The sequence below is a fragment of the Talpa occidentalis genome, unplaced genomic scaffold, assembly GCF_014898055.3.
Source record: "Talpa occidentalis isolate TD23 unplaced genomic scaffold, MPIMG_talOcc4v2.1 talOcc4.2, whole genome shotgun sequence".
NCBI lineage: Eukaryota > Metazoa > Chordata > Mammalia > Eulipotyphla > Talpidae > Talpa > Talpa occidentalis.
Window position 1 is genome coordinate 152,710,066 of NW_023602073.1, and position 8,144 is coordinate 152,718,209.

Genomic DNA, 8,144 nt, shown 5'->3' on the forward strand with positions numbered 1-8,144 from the left:
TGGCGGGTGTCCCCATGTGGGTCACGAAAGCTGTTCCGTCATCACCCTCTTAGGAGAGAGGTTCGCTGGAGCTCCCCGCCGAGTAGACCCCGGAGGCCCAGCGAGGGCTGCTCTGTGGGAGACACCCTTGGGGTCAGGGAGGCGCCCAGCGTGTCCTCCTCGCCTGGCCGGCTGCTGCCGCGGGCCCCGAGCAGGCTCCGGATGCGGGAGGGGGTCCTGATGCGGGTCCCCTGGCCCACGGGGCTGTGCGACCTGCACCCCTCTAATCGTGCGGCGGTGGGGATGCGGGCCAGCCCTCCAGTGCCGGCTGCGGAGCCTGAGCAGGCTGGCCGCTGGCCCACACCCCAGGGCCCAGGGGGTCCCCCACAGACGACAAGAGGCGTGGGGGTTGAGCGGGCGAGGCGCAAGGACGGGGTCCTGGCTGTAGGGCGGCCCCCCTGCTGCTGCTCCAGTGAATCACCGCGCGCCCGGGGGAGCCATCCCAGAGGGGACAGGGGTGGCCCGGGCCGAGACCGTCCGGCTCCCCGCGGCCGGAGCCCCCCGCGCAGCAGGAGCCCTCACGCGGGCTTAGGGCCAACCCGCCCTGTGCCGGCCTTGCAGACTTGCTGGCTCGGCGGGATTCTGAGGACTTTGAAGAGTTCTGGCAGCTGTGAGGCCCGTGGGGGCCGGTGACGCGCGTTTTGCAAGCGGGACTCGGCCGCGGGGTGCGGGGAGCTCGGTCCCTCCAGCCCCCTCCTTGGGGGGAGGGAGCTGCCTTCGCGGGCCTGTCCTGCCTGCTGGGGCTGCGGGCGCTCGGAACGGCGTCCTCGGGCCTCCTCTCCTGGCCGGGCCCTCCAGGCCCAGGATCCTCCCTCGGGCAGGAATGCGTGCGGTTCTGGGGGGACGCGGGGCGCTGCCGCAGGGTCTCCGACCTGCTGCCTGAGCCCAGGGTTCCAGGGCAGCGGGTCCTTCCCCCTGACCCCGGGCTCTGAAGGGCGGCCGCCGGCTCCTCGACAGCTGCGATGGCCCTGCTGCCGCCCAGCACCCGCCCCTGCTCCCGGGAGCCAGAGGGCGGCCCGCAGGGCACAGACCGCGGACCCGCGGACCCGCAGGCTGAGCCTGGCCCCTCTGGGCCTGGAGGGAGCCCCAGCCCAGGGGGGCCCCCCCGCACCCCAGGACCACCCCGCGCCCCCAGCGTGGCCCCTGCTCACAGAACAGTCGCCCTGGGCAGTATCACCTCCGGGCCAGACCCCGTTTTCCTGCAACACGAGTGACCTCAGCCTGGTCGCGCCTGCGTGGACGCGGCGTGGCCGTGGGGCGGCGCCGTCTGCGGGGACATGGCGGGGGCATGGTCAGCGGACAGGGGAGTGATCGTGTGGCGGCTGCTTCCTTGTGTTGGGCCCCCACGCCCTGCACCGCGGGGCTCATGAGCGCAGGCCCGCCTGGCCTGTGACCCTGGGGCTGGAGCCGGGAGTGACCCGGGCGGGGCCTCCGCGTGCAGCGCCGCCACCGGCCGCCAGGGGGCAGGAGCGGCCCGCGCTGGGCCCGGTCAGGCGGCGGGGAGTCAGGCCGGGGCTGGGGCGCGCTGGACACTGCCCTGAGGCTGGCAGCCTGGGCGCGGCCGGTGTCCGGCGGGGCTGGGCCCTCTGGCCCCTGCTCTCTCACGGGCCGCGAGGCCGGGGGCGGCGGGGTGCTGGTCTAGAAAATAGCCCAAGCTTGGCGCCCCTTTTGCCCCCCGGCGTGTGGGAGCGCGTGGGCAGAAACGGCGGCCCGGCCTCCCCCGGCACCCCACGGGGAAGAGGCAGAGGACACAGCCCTGGTCCGCAGACGGGCCCAGCGGGGTGTGGGCCAAGGGGCGGTGGGGCCCTCGCGGGCAGGAGCGCCCAGCGGCTCGGGCCCCGCACCTCTGCCCCCCTCACGGAGCGCCGGCTGGACCCCCAGGCCCTTCAGTCAAAGCGCCCGAGGCCGGAGCAGCAAAGGCATGGGCAGGCGCATTCCTGCCTCGGGGCGCAACCCGGAGCCCCTGCCTGGCACGGCCGGCATCGCGGGCACTGCCCGTGGACGCTGAGTGAGGTGTCCCCTGCCTCGGGCTGGTCAGGGAGGCCGGGGGGCCTGGCGCCCACACGCCCTGCAGGCTGTCCAACCGCCCAGCCCCGCTGGGGCCTCCGGCCCGGTTAGAGGCTGCCCCAGGCCAGGCCCCCCTTCTCCGCCCGAAGCCATGGGGCCCACCCGGGGCACCGGCCCACGGGCCTTTCGGCCCCTCTTGCCGCTGCCCCAGCGCCCCGGCCTCCCAGGCGTGCCCACGCGCCCCGCACAGCAGCGTCTGGGAGACGCCAGGGGCCAGGACGCGCGTCTGTCTCCCCCCGCCCAGGCTGCCTCCCGCGGGCTGGGCCTCCCATCCTGGGTGCCGCCCCGACGCCCGCGTCTTGACGGGCCGACTCTGGCGCCGGTTCTCGCCCGGCCCCGGCCCCGCAGGGCACCAAAGCCCACTCGGCTGCGGCGTCTCCCCAGGCCGGGCTCGGGCACGCAGCCTCCCGAGACGCCCGCGCGTCCCTCTCTTCCGGCAGGACGCCACCCTGCCCGCCGCACCGGGCGCCCTGGAGCGGGCCTGGACGTGTCTTGCTGGCCGGGTGAGGTCCGGTGCGGGGACGCAGGCGCTGGGGTCCCCCACAGGGCGCTAGGCCAGGCTTGGGCCCGCGACCCCGGGCGGCCGAGCTGCCGCCAGGTGGCGCTGGTGCCCCGGCGCGTGCTGGGCCTTCCTGGCACCCGCCGCGGACAGGCCGAGCCGCCTCCAGTCTGAGTCCGCGTTTGCTCGTCCAGGCCCGAGGGGCCGCAGCGCCCCACTCTCCACGCCGCTCCAGGCGGGGGTGGGGTGGGGCGCCTGCTGGGCTTGGCACTGAGCCTGTGGGCTGGGAGCGGGGACTTCAGGCCCCCGGGCAGAGCTGGGGACCACGGGGGCCCTAAAGACACCAGCCAAGGGGCCAGCAGCCCGGGAAGCCCCCACCTGGGCACAGCGGGCGTCAGGGCTGGGGGCGCCCACGGCGGGGCTCCCGGGACCCCACCCCACGGCGGGCTCCCGGGCAGGGCACCCACAGGGAGGCCGTCCTGGCCCACGGCACCCACACTGAGTGTGTCTGGTCACATCCCGTGGGGTCCCCCTGGGTCTGGCTGTCCAGCTTCGGGGCCACGTGGCCTCGGGGCGCGGCGGGGACGGGCCTCCCGGGGCACAGAGCCCCATTCAGCGGCTGCCTTTGTGGCCGGTGTTTGGTTTCCTGGAAGAGCAGCCCCTTTGAAGTGACCGCGGCGGGGCCGCGCGAGGGTCCGGGGAGGGGGTGCCAGCAGACGTTGCCGTCCAGGTGTGCGGCTGGGGAGGCCGTTACTGATAAGGGGACGGGGCCCTCGGGCCAGGTGGCCCCACCGCCACCCGCTGGGTGCGGGGACAAAGGGGGCGATTGTGCAGGGGAGGAAAACGCGGGCTCACCTGCTCTCACCTGCTCAGACGCACACCTGTGTTGACTCGGCAGGACGAGAGGCCATTTCTCAGCCAACAGGCCGGGGGTGCCGGGGCCCCGCGCGCAGGGGCAGCGCCTCCCTCAGAGCCCAGGCCCAGGCCAGGTCATTCTCTGGGGGCGGCTGAGCTGCCGGCCGGCCGTGGAGCCAGGGACATTTGACCCTGTCACCGCCTGTGCCTGCCTGGGCAGGGTCCTAGGGAGGCCACCCTGAGGGGCACTGCTGGACACGTGGCCACGGCCCTTCGGCTCCTCCTGGCAGATCCCGGCCCACCGGCCCCCATGGATGCCACTGGGGGCGCCGCGGCTCCCTCATGGTCACGTCCAGCGTGGTCCCGGGGGCGGGCCCTTGCCACCCCTGTCCAGCTTCCCTGGGTCCCAGCCCAGGCCAACACATGTCCACACCCTTCTCTGGTGCCCGCGGCCTGGCCCTGTCGGGAGCCCCAGCCAGCCCACGCACCAGGGCCCAGGACGCCCCACCACCACCCCCCGCGCCGGCGAGCGCAGCCGTGGGCCCTGGGCGTTCAGGAGAGGGGTCAGCCAGGAGAGCCGGGCGCACGTCCTGCTGCAGGGTGCCCGCTGGCCCTGGACCACAGAGGCTGGTGGGTCCTGGCCCTAGCACCGCGAGGGGCTGTCCTGTCCAGGCGGGGCCTGGGCCTCCTGGCCGTGCGGCTGAGGGCAGCCCCCAGGAGTCTCCTGGCGCCAGCGCCGGCTGTCTCTCCGCACGCAGGGGACGCGTGGCGAGGTGAGGAAGGGCGGCTTCCCCGTGTCCTGAGGCTCCCTCGCCAGGTCTGCATGGACACCCTCCACTGGCCGGGGACAGCGCCCTGGCTGGGCTGTGAGGCCAGAACAACCTCGCAGCGGCTCGGGGAGCGCGGAGTGGCCAGCTCCTGGCACCAGAGACGTCTGCGGGGGCAGCTGGCCCAGGCCATGCGGCTTTGCCCCACGAGAGGGTCAGCGTCCGCCTGTCCAGTCAGTGGCTCTCCAAGGGCCAGAATCAAGGAGGTGGCGCTGGACAGAGGACACAGCCTCTCGGGGTCCCTGGCGGCCCTCGAGCGCCTGCTGGCCGAGGAGCATGGCCTTTCTCTAAGTGGGCACAGCCTGGAATGCCCAGCTCTGGGGGTGTGGGGACGTGAACCCCTCGCCCTGCACCCTCCACGCAGTCCCTCCAGCACCTTCAGCTGCAGTCAGGAGGCAGACCTGGCCAGCAGCCTGGCCCCGCTCGGCTCGTGCGGCCACGGGGTGGGGACGCGTGGACGCCATGCGGTCAGCCGCCCCGGACAGCCAAGCCTCCGCGGGCCAGCCCCACTCAAAGGACCATTGTCGTGTCCCAGTGACTCCACCGTGGGAGTCCTGTGGGGTCCGGCCAGCAGTAGCCGGTCCCTACAGGCCTCGCCCCGGGCTCCGCCCAGCCCGGCAGGACCATGCTCATCCCCTGCAGACCTCTCAGGTTTCCGCTTGTCCTGAGCTGAGCTGAGCTGAGCTGGCCGCCCGAGCAGACTGGCCAGTCATCAGGATGCCTGAGGGGCGGCTGTGCGAGGCAGTCCTGTCGCTCGCACACCCCAGGGGCCCCAGCACCCCGAGGACGGCCTCGCTCTGTCCTGCAGCTGAGCACCCGTCCCGCCCGCTCGCCCCGTGGCCCAGCCCCTTGCTGACCGCTGCTCTCCCGCCGGGGCCGCGGGGCCTGTCAGGTGCTTGCCGCAGCCTTGGCTGCCTCCCCACCTCTGGCCACCGCCAACGTCCCCGCCTGGGTGGACCCGCAGAGGCCCCGACTTAAAGGCCGCCATGCCCGCGCCCCGCAGAGACTGGCCTGCAGTCGCACGGGCCCGGGCAGCGGTGCTTGGGGACCCCACCCAGGGCTTCCGTGGGGGGTTTGCTCTTTAAAAAACATGCAGAGATTTCCCCTCCGCACTGAAGCTCAGGTTCCGCGGGCTGGGCCGGCCTCCAGGATGCTCCCGGGAGGCGCTGGCGGGGGTGGAGGCCCCCTGGGGCCTACTGCGTGGGTGCCGCTCTCCCCGCGGACGCTCTGGGCGTCTGAGGGGCCACACCGGCTCCTGCTGCGCCAAATGCCCTCGCCTGGCCTCCTCGGTGCCCTCCTGGACGCCCCCGGATGCTCCCCTGGGGGCCCTTGGCTGACCCCGTGGGCAAACCTGCTGGCACTCTGGGTGGCCCCAGGCCCAGGGCTGCGGTGTGGGCAGCTCTGGGGCCGCCACCTGCCTGCCTGTGGGGCCCAAGACCCCTCTCCGGGTGAAGTGGAGCTGAGGTGCAGCCAAGAGCACCTTCCATGCCCACGTCCTCCTTCCACACCCTGGGCGCCCAGTGGCACCCACGGGACCGATAAGTGGGCGGGCGGCTGCCCCGGGCGCCCCAGCAGGGAGCCAGCTCGGCCTGTTGCTCTTCCGCCCCCGGCGGGCTGGGCAGCCCAGCGCAGTAGCCATGAGCCCGCGCGGCAACGAGGTCTCCAGGCAGAGCTGGGGTGCTTGCCGGGTGGTCCCCAAGGGTAGCTGGTGGGTTGGAAATGGGGGCCTGCCCGGGGTGGCGGTCAGCTCCAGCTCTTTCTCGGGTGGCCATTCTGGCCTGGAAAGGCCCCTGCTCCTGCGCTCCGGGGGACAGCCATGGTCTGGCTCGGGGCACAGGCCCCAGGTCACCATGGTGGTGCGTGTGCCCCGGACAGCGGGCTACCCAGCAGGCCACGCCCCAGCCCAGGCTGAGCTCCCGCAGGGGCCCCTGGCGCCCTGCACCCCTTCCCTGCCCATCACAGTGGCCTCTCGCCCTCCAAGGGGCTGAGGCCCCACGGCCTCAGCAGCTCCTGGTGGGGAGAATGTCCCGCTGGCCCTGAGCCCTGGGCTGGGCACTGGGGGCCTCGGTGGGTGCCCTGGCACTGGCTGCAGCTGGGAGCTGCTCTCACCAGGCCCGGGGCGCATATCCCCGCAGCGCACACTGGCACTGGGGTGCACAAGGGCTGGTGCGGGTGCGCACTGTGGGCCACGGCATGCACACACATGCGCACCTGTGCACGTGGGCCTCCGTGTGAGCCCGCCCGCTCCCGGGACAGGCTCGCATTAGCACACGTCAGCTTTGCTCCAACAAGTGCTGGCGTGGGACCGACGAGGGGCCAGTGCCTGCATCGAAGGCCGTCGGGAGTCGACCCCCAAAGCCACCTGGTGGCCGAATCCACGGTGCCGGATGCCCAGCAGCTAGACGCAGAACATGCCAGGGAGGGCGCCACCCTGGAGAGGGGCTCCCTGCGCAGACCCCGCCAGGGCCCGCAGACCCCACGGGCAGGTGCGCAGAAGCAGCAGCCTCCACCTCCCGGCCACTGTCTCCTCCCCAGTCTCCCCCGCATGGATGCCACACTGGCCAGGCCCCTCGGAGCCGTGCCAGGCCAGGCCGCAGCGCCCAAGCCCTCCTCGCCCCATGGTCACTCCGGGCAGCTGCTCTGAAGCAGCCTCGGGCCGTGTCTGGCGGCGTCAGGGAGGGCCGGGAGCGCCTGGTGGGCTCCTGGGATGCACGGAGGGTTCTCACTGGCGGAACCGAGATTCGCCCTCAGGAAGGCGGCCGTGCGGTGGCCTCGGGCACGGGGCACTGTGCCAATGGTCAGGGCGCCTGTGCCAGCTCGTGGCCGGCCTGCCCGTGGTGGCCGGTGGGGTCCTGCAGGGAGCGCCGGGCCAGCAGGGTCGGGGTCGGGGACGGAGCCCAGAGGGCTGGCAGCGGGAGAGCAGGCTGTGCCCAGGGGCCCGGGGGGAGGACCCCGGAGCCCGGGGGTCTCCGCGGGGACGCACCATGCCCCAGGCCCAGCCACCCTCGCGGGGATGTGTGTGAGGCCCGTGGTGGCCCCAGGGCTGCGTCCACCCCCAACACTACGGACTTCCCTGGCTGGGCCACCCTGCGTGGGGAGCGCCAGCCGCGGTGGACGAGAGGCTACGCGGGGGCCGTCCCCCTGCCGGGGCCGCAGGGCTGGTCAGTGCCGGCCACCCTGGCCCGGCAGACCCAGAGGGGGCAGGACACACCCGGGCCTTGCAGTGACGTCGTTGCCCGGAACCTGGACTCGCAGGGAGAGGCGCCTGGGCGGGCGGGGACACTCTCCTGCCCAGCGCTGCCAGTGAGAGCGTCCTGCCCTTTCCTCTGCGGCCACAGCTCTCCTCAGGGCCGCGGGCGCTGGCCCGGGAGAAGGCAGGGCCATGGGTACAGGCCGGCGCCCGCAGCTCTCCCTCCCTCGCGCGGGCGGGGCTCCTGCTCAGCGCTGCAGGGCGCCGCGGCCGTGGCCAGGCTGGGGGCTCCCTGGCCCTCGGGCAGGCCGGGCCCTGCCGCTTTAAAGGGCTCGGGTCGGGGCTCAGGAGCCCACGCGCCGCTGGGCAGGAGCCCAGAGTGAGTCAGAAGTGCTCGGCTTATATTTCCCTTAAAATAAATACATGCTAAAGAATTAGAGGGAGCGCGGTCGGCCAAATGCTCTTGGGGTTTTAATCAAACCGGCGTTACGTGAGCAACAGCCGAGAAGCTCGGAGCAGAGGACACGCGGCCGGGCCGTGCAGAGCGGACGGGCGTGGGGCGTGTCCGCTCCAGCAGCCGGGGGAGCGCACAGACCCGGGCCTGGGACACACGGACCCGTGACCGAGGGTTTCCCCAATGTTCGCTCTTCGGGGAGACCACAGGGCC